The following is a 19932-nucleotide window of genomic DNA, read 5'->3' on the forward strand; positions in this document are numbered from 1 at the left end:
ACCCGGTCCACACTAGGTTCTTAACACGTTAAAATTATAGACTTCTTAGCTACTGGAACTAATAATAAGTGAGAACTAAGTGAGTTTAGCAAGGTGGCAGAACACAAAGTCAGTATTTTAAAATCAATTATATTTCTATATACAAGCAACCAACAATTGGAAACTGGAATTTTACAAACACTTTTTAAAATTACATAAAAACATCAAATACTTAGGCAGGGTGCAGTGGCTCACGCCTGTAATCCCAGCACTTTGGGAGGCCGAGGTGGGCAGATCACCTGATGTCAGGAGTTCAAGGCCAGCCTGACCAACATGGAGAAACCCCGTCTCTACTAAAAATACAAAAGTTAGCCGGGCGTGGTGGTGCATGCCTGTAGTCCCACCTACTCAGGAGGCTCATGCAGGAGAATCGCTTGAGCCTGGGAGGCAGAGGTGGTGGTGAGCTGAGATGGCACCATTGCACTCCAGCCTGGGCAACAAGAGCGAAAATCCATCTCAAACAAAATAAAGCAAAAAAGCCACATCAAATACTTAGTGATACACCTTAATAAAATATGTGCAAGATGTATGTGTTAGTTATCTATTGCTGTGTAACAAATTATCCTAAACTTAGTGGTTTAAAATGAGCATTGACTATCTTAGTTTCCACAGAAAGTCAGGAGCAGCTCAGCTGGGTGGTTCTGGTTCTGGGTCTCTCGTGAGGTTGGAATCCAGGTGTTGACCATCAGCACTGCAGTCATCCGGGGGCTGCACATGGTTGTTAACAGAGTCCTCAGTTAGTTCCTCATCACATGGAACTCTCCACAGTGCTGCTCATAACCTTGCAGTTGGTTTCTCCTAGCTGGGCTGGTGCTACACACTCTACAGTACACAGACTAGCCTCTTACAACAAAGAATTATCTGGGCCAACATCCCAATAGTGCTGAGGCCAAGAAACCCAGGGCTAAGCAAAGACTTAGCGAGAACACAAAACACAGAAATCATTAAAAAAAAAAAAAAAAGATCCACAAAGTCAATATTCTGTGTTAAGATTGTGTTTATTTAGGTTAAGATGTCATCTTGACTTTATCAAAATGAAAAATTTTTGCTCTTTGAAAGACACCAGTCAGGCCGGGCACGGTGGCTTATGCCTGTAATCCCAGCACTTTGGGAGGCCAAGGTGGGTGGATCATTTGAGGTCAGGAGTTCGAGACCAGCCTGGCCAACATGGTGAAACCCCATCTCTACTAAAAATACAAAAAGTAGCCAGGCGTGATGGCGGGCACCTGTAGCCCCAGCTAACTGGGGGTTGAGGCAGGATAATTGCTTGAACCCGGGAGGCGGAGGTTGCAGTGAGCCAAGACGGCGCCACTGCACTCCAGCCTGGACGACAGAGTAAGATCTTGTCTCAAAAAAATTGTCTAGGGGAGAATCCTATTAAGGATGTATATAGGCGGCCATGGAGTTTGTCCAGGGAATGAATCATTTAAGGATATCTTTATTAGTTGGGATTTCTGACATTAAGAGTCTTTGAAGGCACAGGTAGTACAGGTAGTAGGGAGGGAATGAATTCCTCACCAATTAGGACCCTCATGAGGCCCATTGCTAGTAAAAATCTTCGTAATACTCCTGGGATTTCACTTAGTGATCCATGCATATTCTTACACCAATGCCCCTTTGACTGAGTCAGTGTGAGTGGTCCAGTCCTTTGTTTCTTGCCACTAAAAGCTCTTCGCTAGAAAAGGGTCAGAGTTCCAGTTTACGACTAAGGGTTAGGTTAAGATTAGATTTAGAATTATGCTCACGCAAAATCTAGCTCAAATGGTTCCTAGAACTTGTCTACATAGTAAGTGATCAGTATATATTGGTCAAAGAAATGAATGAATGGAAACTGGTTTAAGCAAATGGAATCTGTTGGCTGGCTTCAAGTGGCTCAAACAACATAATCAAGAATGGAGAAGGGGTCTCTCTCTTTCAACCTGCTCTGATCTCTGCAGCATCATGCTCAGATGACCCACTATCCATGATTGTGCTAAAGGATTCCTTGTCCCTCCCTACACTATCCCAGAAAAGGAGGTCTGCCTGGTAGCGCCCACAGGTGTGGGGGGAAGCCACTTCTCTTTCTCAAGAATGCTAAGGGCCGGGTGCGGTGGCTCACGCCTGTAATCCCAGCACTTTGGGAGGCTGAGGCGGGTGGATCATGAGGTCAGGAGTTCGAGACCAGCCCGGTCAACATGGCAAAACCCCATCTTTACTAAAAATACAAAAACAATTAGCCAGAGGTGGTGGTACATGCCTGTAGTCTCAGCTACTTGGGAGGCTGAGGCAAGAGAATCGCTTGAACCAGGAGGCAGAGGTTGCAGGGAGCTGAGACGGCACCATCGCACTCCAGCCTGGGTGACAGAGCAAGACTCTATCTCAAAAAAAAAAAAAAAAGCCAAAAAAGTCTTTTGCTTTCCTTGGCTCTGATTTGGTTCAGAGCCAGCCTGGAACAAATGGCTGCAGACGGCGAGTGGGACATGAGGATTGGCTAAGACCCATCAAAACCTATTCCTGGTGCTGGGGCATGAGCTACTTCCTTCAGGCATGGGTAGAACAGATGCTTAGTGGCCAAACTTACAAATATTACAGGAATTTCAGGGTCTGGATTAGAGTGCCAGGAAGGTTCCAATCTAGACTAAGCAATAAAAAGGTTCAGTTGTGTTTTTCCAGATGAGAGAAAAATGCATAAACACTTTGAGCCCTGCATTCCACTCCCAGGGCTTTTCTTAAAAACAACAAAAAAAAAATCACCTTCCCTAAAAGCTGTTGTTCATGGTGTTCTTCATGTAGAAGAGTATAAGACCACATAGAAGGCCAGGCGCAGTGGCTTATGCCTGTAATCCCAGCACTTTGGGAGGTCGAGGCTGGTGGATCACGACATCAGGAATTCGAGACCAGCCTGACCAACATGGTGAATGAAACCCTGTCTCTACTGAAAATCCAAAAATTAGACAGGCATGGTGGGGCGCGCTTGTAATCCCAGCTACTCAGGAGGCTGAGGCAGGAGAATCGCTTGAACCCGGGAGGCAGAGGTTGCAGTGAGCCGAGATTGCGCCATTGCACTCCAGCCTGGGTAACAAGAGTGAAACTCCATCTCAAAAACAATAACAACAACAAAAACACATAGAAAGAGATAAGGTTGGGGTAGGAAGTGTGGGGCAAACAAAATGCTATGTACATTATTGAATGATAGTGATAAAAAAATACTGGCTAGGCTGGATAGCTCATCCAGCACTTTGGGAGGCTGAGGCAGGAGGATCGCTTAAGCCCAGGAGTTCAAGACTAGCCTGGGCAACATAGTGAGACCCGGTGTCTCCAAAAAAAAAATTAAGAATTAGCTGAGTATGATAACATGCACTTGTAGTCCCAGCTACTACTTGGGAGGCTGAGCTTGGAGGATCACTCGAGCCAGGAGATCAAGGCTACTGGGCTATGATTGTGCCACTGCACTCCAGACTGGGCAGCAGAGTGAGGCCCTGTCTCAAAAAAAAAAAAAAAAATACTGCCTATAAAAGTCACTAGACATAGGTCGAGTGCAGTGGCTTACACCTGTAATCCCAGCACTTTGGGAGGCCAAAGTGGGCAGATCACGAGGTCAGGAGTTTGAGACCAGCCTGACCAACATGGTGAAACCCTGTCTCTACTAAAGAATACAAAAATTAGTTGGGTGTGGTGGCACATGCCTGTAATCCCAGTTACTCAGGAGGCTGAGGCAGGAGAATCACTTGAACCCGGAAGGCAGAGGTTGCAGTGAGCCGAGATCGTGCCACTACACTCTAGCCTGGGCAACAGAGTGAGAGTCCGTCTCAAAAAAAAAAAAAAAAAAATCACTAGACACATAGGGATTCAATGATGTGTAGGGGTTGGCTGAAAGCAATTGAAACATGTTTTCTTTTGCTTTCCATAATGATTACAATGCTTGTACAATCATAAAAACAAACAGAACACAGCTTGGATTAGGTTAGGGGTAAAGCTGGGGCTGGAATTCAGTCAGGTGACATTTCCTTGGAGAATTGATTTAACCTTTCTGAACTTTCCTTTCAGCCTATGTAAACAGAGGTATTAATAATAATAGTGCCACCTCCTAAGGCTATTGTGAGAGTTAAAGGAAAAATTCTCCATAGAATGCTCAGCACACAGTACCTCGTGCACAGTAATCATTCAGTGTGGCCTTGGGATTGTCACTGGCTGTGAGTGCACAGAACTGGCATCAGATTTTTATAACAGCTTTATTGAGATATAATTGACATACAATAAGCAGCACATATTTAAATTATACGATTTGATATGTTTTGACACATGTATACATCCCTGAAACCTTTGCCCCAAACTAGATCATGAACATATCCATCGCCTCCAAAAGTTTCCTTATCTGTATCTGTAGTTCATTTCTTTTTATGCTGAGTAATAGTTCATTGTATGAACATATCACAACTTGTTTTGCCATTCACCTGCTAATGAACGTTTGGATTGTTTCTAATTTTGGCTAATTACATATAGAGTTGCATTCATTTACGAGTCTGTGGGTAGACACAGGCTTTCAGGTGCCTTGGGTAAATACCTACTAGTGGGATGTCTAGGCTCTAATGTGAGTGTAGATCTTTACAAGAAACTACCTGGCACCAGATGTGGCCATCAGAGTGCGGGACTCCCCTGGAGAGGAATGAGAGGGTGGAGGTCAGAGTCAGGGGTCTCCTACACCCTCTGCTTACCTTCTCAGGCTCGATGGTCAACTCCTGGAGGTCTATGGCTGCCATCTCAATAGGGCCTATTCCTTCTTAGAGATGCCCTCCTCCCCATGGCAGGAGTTCCCATATCCCTGTGGGCATCAAAATTTCCTGGAGAGCCTTTTATTTATTTATTTATTTTGAGATGGAGTCTCTGTCTCACTCTGTTGCCCAGGCTGGAGTACAGTGGCGCAATCTTGGTTCACTGCAACTTCCACCTCCCAGGTTCAAGCCATTCTCATGCCTCAGTCTCCCTAGTAGCTGGGACTACAGATGCATGCCACCACGCCTGGCATTTTTTTGTATTATTAGTAGAGACGAGGTTTCACCATGTCAGCCAGGCTGGTCTCAGGTGATCTGCCTGCCTCAGCCTCCCAAAGTGCTGGGATTACAGGTGTGAACCACCACATTTGGCCCTGGGGATCTTTAAACACTGTAGATTGCTTAGGCATGAGCTGACAGGAGTGAAATTAAATAAATAAATAAATAAATAAATAAACACTGTAGGCCGGGTACGGTGGCTCTCACATGTAATCCCAGCACTTTGGGAGGTTGAGGCCAGAGTGTTGCTTGATCCCGCGAGTTCGAGACCAGCCTGGGGCAAAACCCTGTCTCTACTAAACATACAAAAATTAGCTGGGCATGGTAGCTCACGCCTGTAATCCCAGCTACTCGGGAGGCTAAAAAGAATTGCTTGAACCCAGGAAGCAGTGGTTGCAGTGAGCTGACATTGTGCCACTGCACTCCAGCCTGGGCGACGGAGCAAGACTCCGTCTCAAAATAAATAAAAAAATAAAAATACAAAAAATTAGCCTGGCGTGGTGGCATGCAACTGTGACCCCAGCTACTCAGGAGGCTGAGGTGAGAGGATCACTTGAGCTTGGGAAGTTGAGGCTCAGTGAGCTGAGATTGTGCCACTGCACTCCAGCCTGAGTGACAAGAGTGAGACCCTGTCTCCTAAAAAAACCCCATAAATAAAAATAAACACTGCAGATTTCTGGGCCCCATCTGAGACCTGCTGACTTAGAATGTTGCTGGGTAGGACTGCAGAATTTGTTCTTTTAAGTGCCCTTTGTGATTCTGCCATATTAACAGGAAGGAACTCCTCACCTGCCAGGTCAAGTTTAAAACCTCAAGCAAGGCATTTACAGCCTTTTGCCATCTGGCCCCCATGTCCTGTGCAGGCTCACACGTTGCCCTCACCCAGACACGCAGTCTCATGAAACTACTCTATGTTCCCAACATTTTCAGGCTCTCTCACATCCGAGTCTTCACACTAGTTCATCTTTCTATATCCCCCTTGTCTACCTGGGAAACTTCCACACTGACCTCTGAGGCCAGCTAAAACACTATTTCCTCTGGGAAGCCTTCCACATTCTTCTTCCAACCAGCCAGTCAGAAGTAGTTTCTCTTTCCTGTGAGTCTCCCAGCACCTCCCGCCATTCTATATCCCAGCATGCATCACTCTGTCCCATAATTATTTAGTGATGCCAGTGTCAAACAGTTTGTATAGCTTGCATTGTTTCAGGTCCCCAGGTACCTCTGCGGTAGATGATGATGATGTTATGATCATGATGATAACAGCAAAGGTTGAGAATGTGAAAAGTCTGCTCAAAGAATTCTACATATGGACCGGGCATGGTGGCTCATGCCTGTAATCCCAGCACTTTGGGAGGCGGAGGCAGGTGGATCACCTGAGGTCAGGAGTTCGAGACCAGCCTGGCCAACATGGTAAAACCCCGACTCTACTAAAAATACAAAAATTAGCTGGGCGTGGTGGCAGGCGCCTGTAATTCCAGCTACTCAGGGGCCTGAGGCAGGAGAATTGCTTGAACCCGGGGGGTGGAGGTTGCAGTGAGCTGAGATCGTGCCACTTCACTCCGGCCTGAGCAAAAGAGTAAGACTCCGCCAAAAAAAAAAAAAAAAAGAATTGTACATATGCTGCTAGACCCTTTCATCCTCACCAAAGCCCTGTGAGGCAGGTACTTTTATTATCAGGCCCTCTTGCAGATGAGGATACTGAGGCTCAGATAAATTATTTGCCTAAACTCATCCATTCTCATAAGTAGTGTCACAACTTGCACCCAAGAGCCTCTGATCCCAGGGCTCCACACTCCCACATGACCCACGTTTAAATCTTCTGCTCAGTAATCGCTGGGCCAAGACCTTCGTTTTTTTCCTTCGCCCTGAGATCTGGATTGTTTCCATTGTTCAGCTATTACAAATAAACTTTCTATGAATATTCACGTACAAGTACTTGTAATGCTTTTGTTTCTCCTGGGTATGTAATTAGGAGTGAAATAACTTGGTCATATGGTAGGCGTATGTTTACCTTTTTGAGAAATTACCAAACTGTTTTTCCAGAGTAGTTATACCACTTCACTCCTACCAGCATGTATGAGAATTCCAGTTGCTCCACATCTTCCCCAACATTTAATATGATCAGTCTTTTTAATCTTGGCCATCCTAATAGATGTGTAGTGGTATCACACTGAGTTTTAATTTGCATTCCCCTAATGCCTATAATATTGAGCTTTATTTCATGTCCTTATTAGCATCCATCTATTTTATTTGATGAAGTGTCTGTTCAAATTTTTGCCCATATTTTAATTGGGTTGTTTTCTTAATACTGAGTTGTAGCCAGGCACGGTGGCTCATGCCTGGAATCCCAGCACATTGGGAGGCCGAGGCGGGAGGATCACCTGAGGTCAGGAGTTTCAAACCAGCCTGGCCAACGTGGTAAAACCTTGTTTCTATTAAAAATACAAAATTAGCTGGCCATGGTGCCATGCACCTGTAATCCTAGCTACTTGAGAGGCTGAACCCAGGAGGTGGAGGTTGCAGTGAGCCGAGATCATGCCATTGCACTCCATGCAAAAAGAGTAAAGCTCCGTCTCAAAAAAATAAAAAATAAAAAAAAAGCAAAAAAAAAAAAAAAACTGATTTGTAAGAGTTATTTATATATTCTGGAAACAAGTTTCTTGTCAGATAGTGATTCTTTTTTCTCCCATTCTGTGGCTTGTCTTTTATTTTCTTAGCAATGCCTTTCTAAAAGCAGTAAGTTTTAATTTTAATAAAATCAAATTGGCTAGGCGCGGTGGCTCAAGCCTGTAATCCCAGCACTTTGGGAGGCCGAGGCAGGCGGATCACGAGGTCAGGAGATCGAGACCATCCTGGCTAACATGGTGAAACCCCGTCTCTACTAAAAAAATACAAAAAACTAGCCAGGTGAGGTGGCGGGCGCCTGTAGTCCCAGCTACTCAGGAGGCTGAGGCAGGAGAATGGCGTAAACCCGGGAGACGGAGCTTGCAGTGAGCTGAGATTCGGCCACTGCCCTCCAGCCTGGGTGACAGAGCGAGACTCCGTCTCAAAAAAAAAAAAAATTAAAAAAAATAAATAAATAAAATCAAATTTATCAATTTTTTCTTTTATGAACAGTGCTAATCTATGTCAACAATATTTTATCATTTCAATGTATAGGTCTTACATATATTTTAGCAGATTTACCTTAAGTATTTCATTTTTTAATGCCATTGAAATTTAAATTTTAGATTGTTGCTAGTGTATAGAAACATGATGAAGTTTTTTATATTGATCTTGTAGCCTGTATCCTTGCTAACTCATTTATTAGTTCTAGTAGCTTCTTTCATAGATTCCATAGTATTTTCTACACAGGAAACCATGTTGTCCGAGAATAAAGATAGTGTCACTTCTTTCTTTCCGAACTTAGCTTTTTATTTTTTTTCCTTGCTTTATTGCACTAGCAATTTGGTTGTTGGAAGTTGTCTTGCAGTTCCCTAAAATATTGCGGTTTTTAAAAGTCTTTTTTCTCTGTCTGTTTCATTTTGCCCAAGCTCACCATAGTTTCTATAACTGTGCCTTCGAGTTCACTGATATTCTCTCCTACAATGTCAAATCTTCCACTATTTCCATCCACTGTGTTTTACATCTCGGGCATTGTAGTTTCCATTTCTAAAAGTTTTCTTTGGTCTTTTAAAATATTTTCATGTCCCTACATAGTGAATAGTTCTTCTAGCTTAACACATGACATACATTTAATAACTGTTTTAATGGTATTGTCTATTGATTTTACCGTCAGCGTCATTTCTAGGTCAGTGTCAATCGATTGATCACCTCTCCATTATGGGAAGTGTTTTCTTGTTTCTCTGCATGCCTGGTAACTACTGATTGGATGCCAGACATTTGTGAATTTTACCTTGTTGTGTACTATATATTTTTGTATTTCTAGAAGAATTAGAGAATCTTGATCTCTGGCAGAGTGGTAGACCAAAGGAAAAAAAAGAAAAAGAAAATGAATGTATAAATAATCTCAAGCTGTGTTCTGAAAAATAATTACGTTACTCAGAAACAGTTTGGTCCTTTGGTTAGATGGGCCCAGAGCTATATTTCTGTAGGGTTACTTTTTCCCCACTACTCAGCTAATACCCTGAGACCCCTTGAATTAATCCACTCTGGCTATCAGGAACAGACTCTGTCTACTAGCTGTGTGAGCTCTGAGCACTATTCTCTCTTATTTTTTTGGGTGGTTTCCTACCCCAGCCTCAGGTAATTTCCACTTGATTAACACTCAACTGAATAGTTAAGGGGGGTCCTCTGAGTATCGCCAGCGCTCTTTCTTTGTAGTTCTCCTCTCTCCAGTGCTCTGCCTTACAAACTTCAGCCTCTTTGGCTTCCCCCAGGCCCCTGGACATGTCTTGTTAATGAGGGGAGCCATGGCATGGGAACTTTCTCCAGGTGACAAGTCAGTAGGACTAACCTGTATTTCTTCATTTCTCTCATTGATCACTGTTTGCCATTGTCTGATGTATACACAGTGTCTTGAGTGTCATTGTGTGTGTGTGTCTGTTTGGTTTTGTATTTTAAGGCATTTCAGAAGGGAGGGTAAATCTAGTCTCTGTGACCGTTCTGAAAAAGCAGAAGTTCGTGGCATCAGAGTTGGCAATGGAGTTGGTCAGGAAGTGTCAGAGCTGGCTCTGCACTGGAGCAGGGAGGTTTTTCTTCCTTTATACCAGCTGGCACACCTGCCCCCAGAGAAGGACTGATTCTACTGTGCCGTCAAGCTCTCAGGCACTGGGTGCCAACTGGGTCAGTAACCAGGGAGAGGAGGTAACTGGTGTGCCCGTGGGAAACCAGAGCTGGCATATCTCATTATAACTGTCAACAGAATGCTTCTTCACTGAGGTTCCAATGCTGCCACCTCTCCAGCCAGCCCAGCTGGAGTCAGGGTGCCTTCCTCTAAGGGCTCTGACCTCATCTCCAGTTACTGACCTCACTTGGCCAGAGCTGGAGGGGATTAGCACCTACAGCCTCCCAGCTGGCAACATTAGCCACTACCTAGCAACAATGACAAACTTCCATTTTTTGAGCAGTTACTATTTGCCAGGCCCTGAGCTACCTACTGAAAAATTGAGGCTAGAAGAGGTAAAGCTGCTCACCCAAGTGACGCAGCTGGAAAGGGGAAAAAGGCGGATTCAACACTTACCTCTGGAGACCTGGGTGATGGTCTGTCAGACATACATCCTGGGACCTTTCAGAGGCTCTGGGTCCCATACTCCATTTTGACCTGGGCTCCTGTCTCTGTTTCTGGCTTTTGTCTGCCTCTGGGTCTGAACCCCTAATCCAAATCTGCTTAATTCTGGGGCATGGCATGGTGTGCGGGACACACACTGACTTTGTTAACAGACAGACTGAGGTTCAAATCCTACTTTCTAACTGTGTGACCTTGAGGGAGTCACTAAATTCTTGCTGAGCCATAATAATTACCTCTACAACATGGGGTAGTGGTATTACCTCACAGGGTGAATGTGAGGATTAAATGAGATAATATGTTAAAAGTGCTTACTTCCACCTGGGTGTTCAATACATGGCAGTGAGACACCCAGTGTCCAATCAGGCATGTAAGGGGCTTGGACGTTGTCTCTCTGTCATAATAATAAGTAAAAGGTTGAACAAACTGGAAAATCAACAATTCTTAGATCCTTTAGAGGAGTGAGGTCACAGGGCAAACCACTGCCCTCAAAATTGAAGAGAAGAAAAGCAGAAACTCCCAAGTAGAAACCTCCTCTAGAACCGGTACCAGGACAGGACAAACTCACCTGTAATTGAAGAACTGCTGGAGGCTCAGTATGGGCAAATCTGAACGTTAAACATTCCAGCAAGATCCAGCCATAGGGGCGCCCCCACATGTTTGTGAGTTTAATCTTCAAGATCTCTATCGGGTCCTCACAGTGAATGTCAGAGAAAAATCTCCTTGTGCTTTCAGCAGGGGGATGGGAAAAGTGACCATTTTGAAATATGCCAGAGCATTCTGTTCTTAACAAGGCCTGCTCTCCAGAGAAACTATTTTAGCCCAGCCCAATCTTCTGGAGCTTAATCAGAGCCTAGCTGACCTGAGGGAGGGGAAACAGCCAACTCCACACCCCTCTCTGTCCCACCTAAGGGGAGAAAACAAATGGAGAAGCACTGGCGAACTTCACAGCCCAGGAGGGTTCCCGGGCTCATGAAAAGACTGAGAGCTAATCACAGGACTGTGGAACGCCACCCCTGCCCCACACCTCCTCCACCACATTGCTAAAGGCCTATTTTACGGGAATTCCTTTTACCCAGCGTAGGAGCCATGGGAAAACTTTCCCTTCACTCTCGGAAGTTTCACTAAAAAATCAATTTACAGGCCAGGCTTGGTGGCTCACACCTGTAATCCCAGCACTTTGGGAGGCCAAGGTGGGTGAATCACCTGAGGTCAGGAGTTCGAGACCAGTCTGGCTAACATGGAGAAACCTCATCTCTACTGAAAATACAACAATTAGCTGGGCGTGGTGGTGGGCGCCTATAATCCCAGCTACCTGGGAGGCAGAGGCAGGAGAATCCTTTAAATCCAGGAGGCAGAGGTTGCAGTGAGCTGAGATTGTGCCATTGCACTCCAGCCTGGGCGACAAGAGCAAGACTCTGTCTTAAAAAAAAAAAAAAATCAACTTACAAAAGGCAAATTGGTAGGAGAAATGGTGTACAAATTTATTAGCATGCACAGGGGAGAATCACAGAGTGATTACCCAATATCCCAATGGAGTAAGATGGTACTCTTCTTTTTTAAAAAACTTTTATAAATCTTTAAATTAAAAAAAAATGGAATACTTTATGAATTTGCATACCATCCTTGCTCAGGAGCCAGGCTAATCTTCTCTGTATCGTTCCAATTTTAGTATACGTGCTGCCAAAGTGAGCACTGTATACCCTTCTTCTTAGGGGAAAGGAAGATGGAAAAGTATGCATGATTTTAGGGGATAGGAAATGATTTTTAGGGGAATTCAATGGGCTTGAAAAACATACAATTTCCTTCGACAAAGTCTGCTGGGCCTGCAGAGCAGACAACGGTTTGTGACAAAAGTCTGTGTAACCATCTGGCCAACATGGTGAAAGCCTGTCTGTACTAAAAATACAAAAATTAGCTGGGTGTGGTGGCGAGAGCCTATAGCCCCAGCTACTTGGGAGGCTGAGGCAGAACCGCTTGAATCTGGGAGGTGGAGGTTGCAATGAGCCGAGATCACACCATTGCACTCCAGCCTGGACGACAGAGTGAGATTGCATCTCAAAAAAAAAAAAAAAAAAAAAAAAAGTCTGTCTAGATTTGTTGACAGACTTGGGTCTTTCTTCCTGTGCTATGAATTCAGTTAATGAAAACTCAAAGAAGCGACTAGAGGTAATTGTCTTCTACTTTGGCGGAACTGGACTTTAGGCAGATAGGGGAACTTCAGAAAACAACTTGATCATGTGCTTTGGGAGGCACGGAGGATTGAGAGACAGGAGATGAGGGAAGGTTAGAGAGACCTTGAGGCTTTTTCTTCAGTTTGGCATGTCAAAGCACCATATTTTGTTGTATCGGTTTCTGAGCCCCAACACCAGCATATCATGTGTGGCTTTCAATGGAAAAAATTACTACGCATATTAAAGGCAAAATACACACTTTGAAGAAAAAGAGCAAGCGTCAGAACCAGACTGGGATACGACAGGAATGTTAAGATTATCAGACTAAAAATTTAAAACAACTAAAATTAATGTTAGGGGCTTTGAGGGAAAAAGTAGATAATATGCAAGCACAGATAGACAGTGTAAGCACATAGACAAAAATTCTAAGAAAGAATTTTTTTTAATGATAGAGATAAAAAATACTGTAATAGAAATGAAGAATGCTTTTAATGGGCTTATTAGTACATCGGACACAGATGAGGAAAGAATCTCTGAGACCAAGGATATGTTGGTAGACACTTTCAAAACTGAAAAGCAAAGAGAGAAAAGACTGAAAAAACATAAGAAAGAATATCCATGTACTGTGAGACAACTATAAAAGCTATATTATATGCATAATGGGAATATCTGAAGGAGAAAAAAGGACAAAAGAAATATTTGAAGCAAGGATAACTGAACATTTCATCAATTTTTTTCTTTTTTGAGACAGTCTTGATCTGTCACCCGGGCTGGAGTGCAGTGGTGCGATCTCCTCTCACTGCAACCTCTGCCTCCCAGGTTCAAGTGATTCTCCTGTCTCAGCCTCCCGAGTAGCTGGGACTACAGGCGCGTGCCACCACACCCAGCTAACTTTTTTGTATCTTTAGTAGAGACGGGGTTTCACCATGTTGGTCAGGCTGGTCTCAAACTCCCGACCTCAGGTGATCTACCTGCCTTGGTCTCCCAAAGTGTTGGAATTACAGGCATGAGCCACCGCACCCTGCAATTTCACCAAATTAATGTCAGACACCATACCACAGATCCAGGAAACTCAGAGATCTCTCTCTCTCTCTCTCTCACACGCACATAAAGCCCCAAATGCTACACCTAGGCATATCATATTTAAACTGCATAAAATCTAAAATCAAAGATAAAGAAAAAATCTTGGAATGAAAGCAGAGAGATAGCCCACAGTACTCTGGCAAAAAAAAAAAAGGAATAACTTTTTAAAAAGGAAAGCAGAGGGGGGAAAAACTTGCCTATGGAGGAGCAAAGACATGACATCTGAGTTCTTAGAAACCAAGCAAGTTGGGCCGGGTGCGGTGGCTCAAGTCTGTAATCCCAGCACTTTGGGAGGCCGAGACGGGCGGATCACGAGGTCAGGAGATCAAGACCATCCTGGCTAACACGGTGAAACCCCATCTCTACTAAAAAATACAAAAAACTAGCCGGGCGAGGTGGCGGGCGCCTATAGCCCCAGCTACTCGGGAGGCTGAGGCAGGAGAATGGCGTGAACCCGGGAGGCGGAGCTTGCAGTGAGCTGAGATCCGGCCACTGCACTCCAGCCAGTCTGGGCAACAGAGCAAGACTCCGTCTCAAAAAAAAAAGAAACCAAGCAAGCTAAAAGAGAATGAAGTGAATATTTTAAATGTTGGGAGAAAAAACCCCACCAACCTAGTATTCTGTATCCTGAAAACTTTCCTTCAAGAGTGAAGGAACTGAGTGAGGTGGCATGTGCCTATAATCACAGCTACTTGGGAGGCTAGTGTGGGAGTATCCCTTCAGCCTAGGAGTTCCAGGCCAGCCTGAGGCAACATAGCAACACTCTGTCTCTAAAAGAAAAAAAGTTGGCCGGGCACAGTGGCTCACTCCTGTAATCTCAGCACTTTGGGAGGCCGAGGCAGGCAGATCACTTGAGGTCAAGAGTTTGAGACCAGCCTGGCCACATAGTAAAACCACATCTCTACTAAAAATATAAAAATTAACCAGATATGGCAGCATGCGCCTGTAATCCCAGCTACTTGGGAGGTTGAGGCAGGAGAATCACTTGAACTCAGGAGGCAGAGGTTGCAGTGAGTCAAGATGGTACCACCGCACTCCAGCCTGGGCAACACAGCAAGACTCCATTTCAAAAAAAAAAGTTAACAAATCTAGCTATATATATATAAAGTTTAATAAATCTAGTCCAAATAGAGTTTAATCTCAGGAATGCAAGGTTGTTTTAGTATTTGAAAATCAATTTGTGGCCTGGCACAGTGGCTCACGCCTATAATCCCAGCACTTTGGGAGGTCAAGGCCGGTGGATCACCTGAGGTTAGGAGTTCAAGACCAGCCTGGCCAACATGATGAAACCCCATCTTTACTAAAAATAAAAAAATTAGCCAGGCGTGGTGATGTGCCCCTATAGTCCTAGCTACTCGGGAGGCTGAGAGAGGAGAATTGCTTGAACCTGGGAGGTAGAGATTGCGCTGAGCCAAGATCATGCCACTGCATTCCAGCCTGGGTGACAGAGCAAGACTGTCTCAAAAAAAAAAAAAAAAAGGAAAGAAAGAAAATCAATTTGTGTACTTGATTATATTAACAAAATAAAAATTACATTTTTTTTTTTTTTTTGAGACAGAGTTTCGCTCTTGTTGCCCAGGCTGGAGTGCAATGGCGCGATCTTGGCTCACTGCAAACTCCACCTCCCAGGTTCAAGCAATTCTCCTGCCTCAGGCTCCCGAGTAGCTGGGATTAGAGGCATGTGCCACCACACCTGACTAATTCTGTATTTTTAGTAGAGATGGGGTTTCTCCATGTTGGCCAGGCTGGTCTCAAACTCCTGACCTCAGGTGATCCACCAGCCTTGGCCTCCCAAAGTGCTGGGATTACAGGCATGAGCCACCGTGCCTGGCCTTGTTTTTTAAAAAGTGAAAGAAAAACAAAGACTTTCTCAAACAAAATTGAAGGAATTTGTTGCCAGTAAACCTAATTTACAAGAAATGTTTAAAGAAATTCTTCAGAGAGAAGGAAAATAATATAGATCAGAAACTCAGATCCACTTATAGAAGAGCAATAGAGAAAGAATAAGTAAAGAGAAAATTAATACTTTTATTCTTCTTATTCTTAATCTAACAAATAAGATAATGTTCAAAATAATAATGGCAACAATGAATATAGCTATATATAAGCAAAATGAATACAGTGAAACAAGGGATGGAGGGAGGAATTAGGAATGTTTCATTACTGAAGCAGGATAGTGTCATTTGAAAGTGGACCGGGATTAGTGTATATGTATACGGCAAACTCTAGGGCCATCGTTAAACTCTTTTTTGAGACGGAGTCTCGCTCTTGTTGCCCAGGCTGGAGTGCAATGGTGCGATCTCAGCTCACTGCAACCTCTGCCTCCTGGATTCAAACTATCCTCCTGCCTCAGCCTCCTGAGTAGCTGGGATTACAGGCGCATGCCACCACACCCAGCTAATTTTTGTACTATTAGTAGAGACGAGGTTTCACCATGTTGGCTAAGCTGGTCTCAAACTCCTGATCTCAGGGAACTGCCCGCCTCAGCCTTCCAAAGTGCTGGGATTACAGGCGTGAGCAACACGCCTGGCCTAAAAATTTTGTTAAAAGTAAGTATATTGGGAGGCCAAGGCAGGCAGATCATGAGGTCAGGAGTTTGAGACTAACCTGACCAAGATGGTGAAGCCCCATCTCTACTAAAAAAAAAATATATATATACACAAAAATTAGCTGGGTGTGGTGGCATGCACCTGTAATCCCAGCTACTCGGAAGGCTGAGGCAGGAGAATCACTTGAACAGGCAGAGATTGCAGTGAGCCGAGATCACACCACTGCATTCCAACCTGGGTGAAAGAGCGAGACTCCATCTCTAAAAAAAAAAAAAAAAGAAAAGTAAGTATAATCAATATTCTGAAAATAAGAGGAAATGTAATCACATAAAATGCTCACTTAAGTCTAAAAAGGAGGAAAATGTGTTGAAGACAAAAATACAAGGGCAATGAATAAAAAACAATAACAAATATGGTATATATTAATCCAACTACATCAATAATCACTGTAAACATCAATGATCTAAATATACCAATTACAAGACAGAGATTTGGTCAGAGTGAATTAAAAGCAAGACCCACGTATATGCTGTGTAAAAAAAAAAACTACTTTATTTTTTATTTTATTTTATTTTTGAGACAGAGTCTCTCTCTGTTGCCCAGGCTGGAGTGCAGTGGCACACTCTTGGCTTACTGCAACCTCCACCTTCCAGGTTCAAGCGATTCTCCTTCCTCAGCCTCCTGGGTAGCCAGAACTACAGGCACCTGCCACCATGCCCAGCTAATTTTTGTATTTTTAGTAGAGATGGGGTTTCACCATGTTGGTCAGGCTAGTCTCGAACTCCTGACCTCAGGTGATCCACTTGCCTTGGCTTCCCAAAGTGCTGGGATTACAGGCTTGAGCCACCGTGCTCGGCCAAGATACCCACTTTAAATACAAAGACACCAGAGGCCTGCCTGGCCCTCGAGAGACTGTCCACCATGCCCTGACTGAAGGCCCCATCACCTGGGGGGGGATCCTGATAGAAGGTACTACTGCCACTGGCCCAAGTCACAGCCATCCCAGGAAACAGGGGAGGGCACCCAGCTGAAAGTGGAGCATCACCTGGTCTCCTGGGGAACATGTCCTTAACTCCAGAGTGGGAGGGACAGGGAGAGTCCTGGAGATTCATATTCCCAGTCACTCCCTGGGGTTTGGTCTCAGCTGGCTAGGCTAGTACTTCAAGCTAGATATTGTCAGTGGACCTGGGCACTGGGATGAACCCAGGACAGCATGCCAGCCCCTACAGGGAGAGGCAATGTGCAGAAAAGGCCCAAATCAGCTGGGTGTGGTGGCTCACACCTGTAATCCCAGGACTTTGGGAAGTTGAGGTGGGCAAATCACCTGAGGTCAGGAGTTCGAGACCAGCCTGGCCAACATGGCGAAACCCCATTTGTACTAAAAATACAAAAATTAGCTAGATGTGGTGGCATGTGGCCGTAATCTCAGCTACTCAGGACGCTGAAGCAGGAGAATCGCTTGAACCCGGGAGGTAGAGGTTGTAGTGAGCCGAGATCGCGCCACTACACTCCAGCCTAGGCAACAGAGCGAGACTCCATCTTTAAAAAAAAAAAAAAAAAAGGGGGCCCAACCCCCTTGGGCTGCCAAGACCAGAGGCAGATGGCGAGTCACATCTCAGCTTCTCTTTTGGGCTCTCCATTAGTCTCTTCCACATTGTCTTCATGAGACAACCAAACAGTACAAGCTGTTTGGGGAATGAGAGGCTTGCAGCCACCCTTTGGACTGGGGTTACTTGGTAGCAGCTCTGTGGTAGGAGAGTGAGCCTACAAGATGACCCCATGCAGCCTAGTGGCCCTCAGAGGGCGGAATTCAGACATGGGCCTGCTGCCTCCATGCCCACAGGCGCTCCTGCAGGATGCACAGCTTAGAAGCACCAGGTTTGGTTTGAGGAGAGGGATCCTTATCCACATCCCCTTGAAGCACACGACAGCCAGAAAACAGTGTAGGCAAGGATCAAGGCCTCGTGCAGGGACAGGGCAAGGTCTTTTCCAGGCCCAGTGTCTTGGGAAGAAGGAAAGCTGGGGCTGGGTGAGATGAGGCTCGGTCTGAGGGAGTTCATCTGGACCGGAGGGCTGCTTGTGGTCCATCTCAGGAAGGACTTGCTACTCCTCACTGCTCAGTGTCGTGCAGGTGTGCCACTTCGAGCTGGGCCGGCAGCCCAGCCCTATAGGTAGTGGGCGGAGAGTATGCATGGCCCACACACAGTACCTTCTCATATGACACAACAGCACTGTGGTGGTGCCATTTCCATTTTTTTTGGATGAAGAAACTGAGGCTCAGAGAGACTAAGTCCTATGCCAGGGTCATGTAGTTAGTAACCGGCAAAGCCGGGTCAGTCAGCCTAATCCCCAAGCACTAAACCACTCTGTGGTTCTGTCTCCTGAGATACCTGTCTCCCTCTCCCCTCTCCTTCTCCTTCTTTCCCCAGCCCCATCTCCAGGCTCTGCTGCCACTTCAGGCTTTTCTTTGTGGGTATCTCAGCCTCCTAGCCAGTCATGGTGGGGCTCCCATGGGGTGGAAGAACCCGCACCTTCCACCCACAAAGGTTTTATATCTGCCCCTGCCATCTGCCTGTGCTGTGTCCCCTATACAAATGATAAACGGGTCAACTCTCCAAGAAGACATAGTTAAATCCTTAATGGGTATGTGCCTAACAACAGAGCAGCAAAATATGGAGGCAAAAACTGACAGACCTACAAGGAGAAATAGATGAATCCACAAGTATAGCTGAAGACTTCAACATCCTTTTAAGAAATGGACAGATTCAGCAGGCAGAAAATCAGTAAGACCATAGTTGAACTCAACAGCACCATCAATCAACTGGATATAATTGGTGTCTATAGAATACTTCATCCAGCAACAGCAGAAAACACATTCGTCTCAGGCTCCCACAGAACATTCACTAAGACAGGCTGCATTCTGGGCCATAAAGCACAGCTTAACCAATTTAAAATAATAGAAATCATACAATGTCTGCTCTCAGACCACATTGGAATTAAATCAAGATAGCAGAGTAATCATTCTCCTTCAGTTCTCCTGTGCTATGTATATTAAAATAAAATGGTTATGCCTTTTCTTCTATTAATCTGCCTTTTGTGTCAGTTGATTACAGTGGACTTTCAGAGGATAAAGGGATAGTTTTTCCTTGGCCCCTTTAGTAATATGGGCCAGTATTAAGCTAATTTCCAATGCCATAGCTAATCACATTATACTGAGGTTGAAATGCAGTGGAAAATTGAAATGCATCTTCCACATATCCCCTCTTGGAAGACCTTAGAGATGGTTTTTAATATTTTATCGGAGAACATGAGAAATAGTTTGCCAGACCCAGAACCCAGAAGCTTTATACATTAGCACTTGAAATCAAGCCAAATGGAAAGTATATACTCGCGTGGGAGGTCTGGGTGTCTGGGAAAGATGAGTCTAGTGATACACTGACAGAGGACGAAAATAAAGCTTAAGAAGGAAGCAATCCTTTAAAATTTTGTTGTCATCGTTTTGCATTTAGACTTACCAGTTAAAACATGCCTTTTTTTACCCTTTAGTTCAGATGTGTTTCCCTTCTTAGAGATAAAGACTCTAATAGATTATTCAGGTTGGGCGCAGTGGCTCATGCCTGTAATCCCAGCACTTTAGGAGGCCGAGGTAGGTGGATCACCTGAGGTCGGGAGTTCGAGACCAGCCTGACCAACGTGGACAAACTAAAAATACAAAGAATACTAAAAATACAAAATTAGCTGGGTGTGGTGGTGCATGCCTGTAATTCCAGCTACTCAGGAGGCTGAGGCAGGAGAACTGCTTGAACCCAGGAGGTGGAGGTGGCGGTGAG

The 19932-nt window shown here is 44.7% G+C and overlaps 1 long non-coding RNA gene and 1 other non-coding gene across 3 annotated transcripts in view; both read right to left on the reverse strand.

The window, feature by feature from the left end:
• Positions 1 to 437: 437 nt before the first annotated feature.
• The window catches only part of LOC117092752, a 42123-nt gene continuing 22628 nt past the window's right edge, over positions 438 to 19932 (reverse strand). Inside the window, exons 4-6 of one of the 2 annotated variants that reach the window (XR_004440897.1) lie at positions 10252 to 10352; positions 4734 to 4840; positions 438 to 747 (exon numbers count right to left, since the gene is read on the reverse strand). This is a non-coding gene — a long non-coding RNA (uncharacterized LOC117092752). The remainder of the gene's footprint in view (positions 748 to 4733; positions 4841 to 10251; positions 10353 to 19932) is intronic. The other variant, XR_004440898.1, reaches the window with a different exon arrangement.
• Positions 11886 to 11992, reverse strand: LOC117093969. The gene has a single exon (XR_004441313.1). It is a non-coding gene; the product is annotated as a U6 spliceosomal RNA (small nuclear RNA).

This window comes from Trachypithecus francoisi, unplaced genomic scaffold (assembly GCF_009764315.1).
Source record: "Trachypithecus francoisi isolate TF-2019V2 unplaced genomic scaffold, Tfra_2.0 Lachesis_group12, whole genome shotgun sequence".
NCBI classification, from domain to species: Eukaryota; Metazoa; Chordata; class Mammalia; order Primates; family Cercopithecidae; genus Trachypithecus; species Trachypithecus francoisi.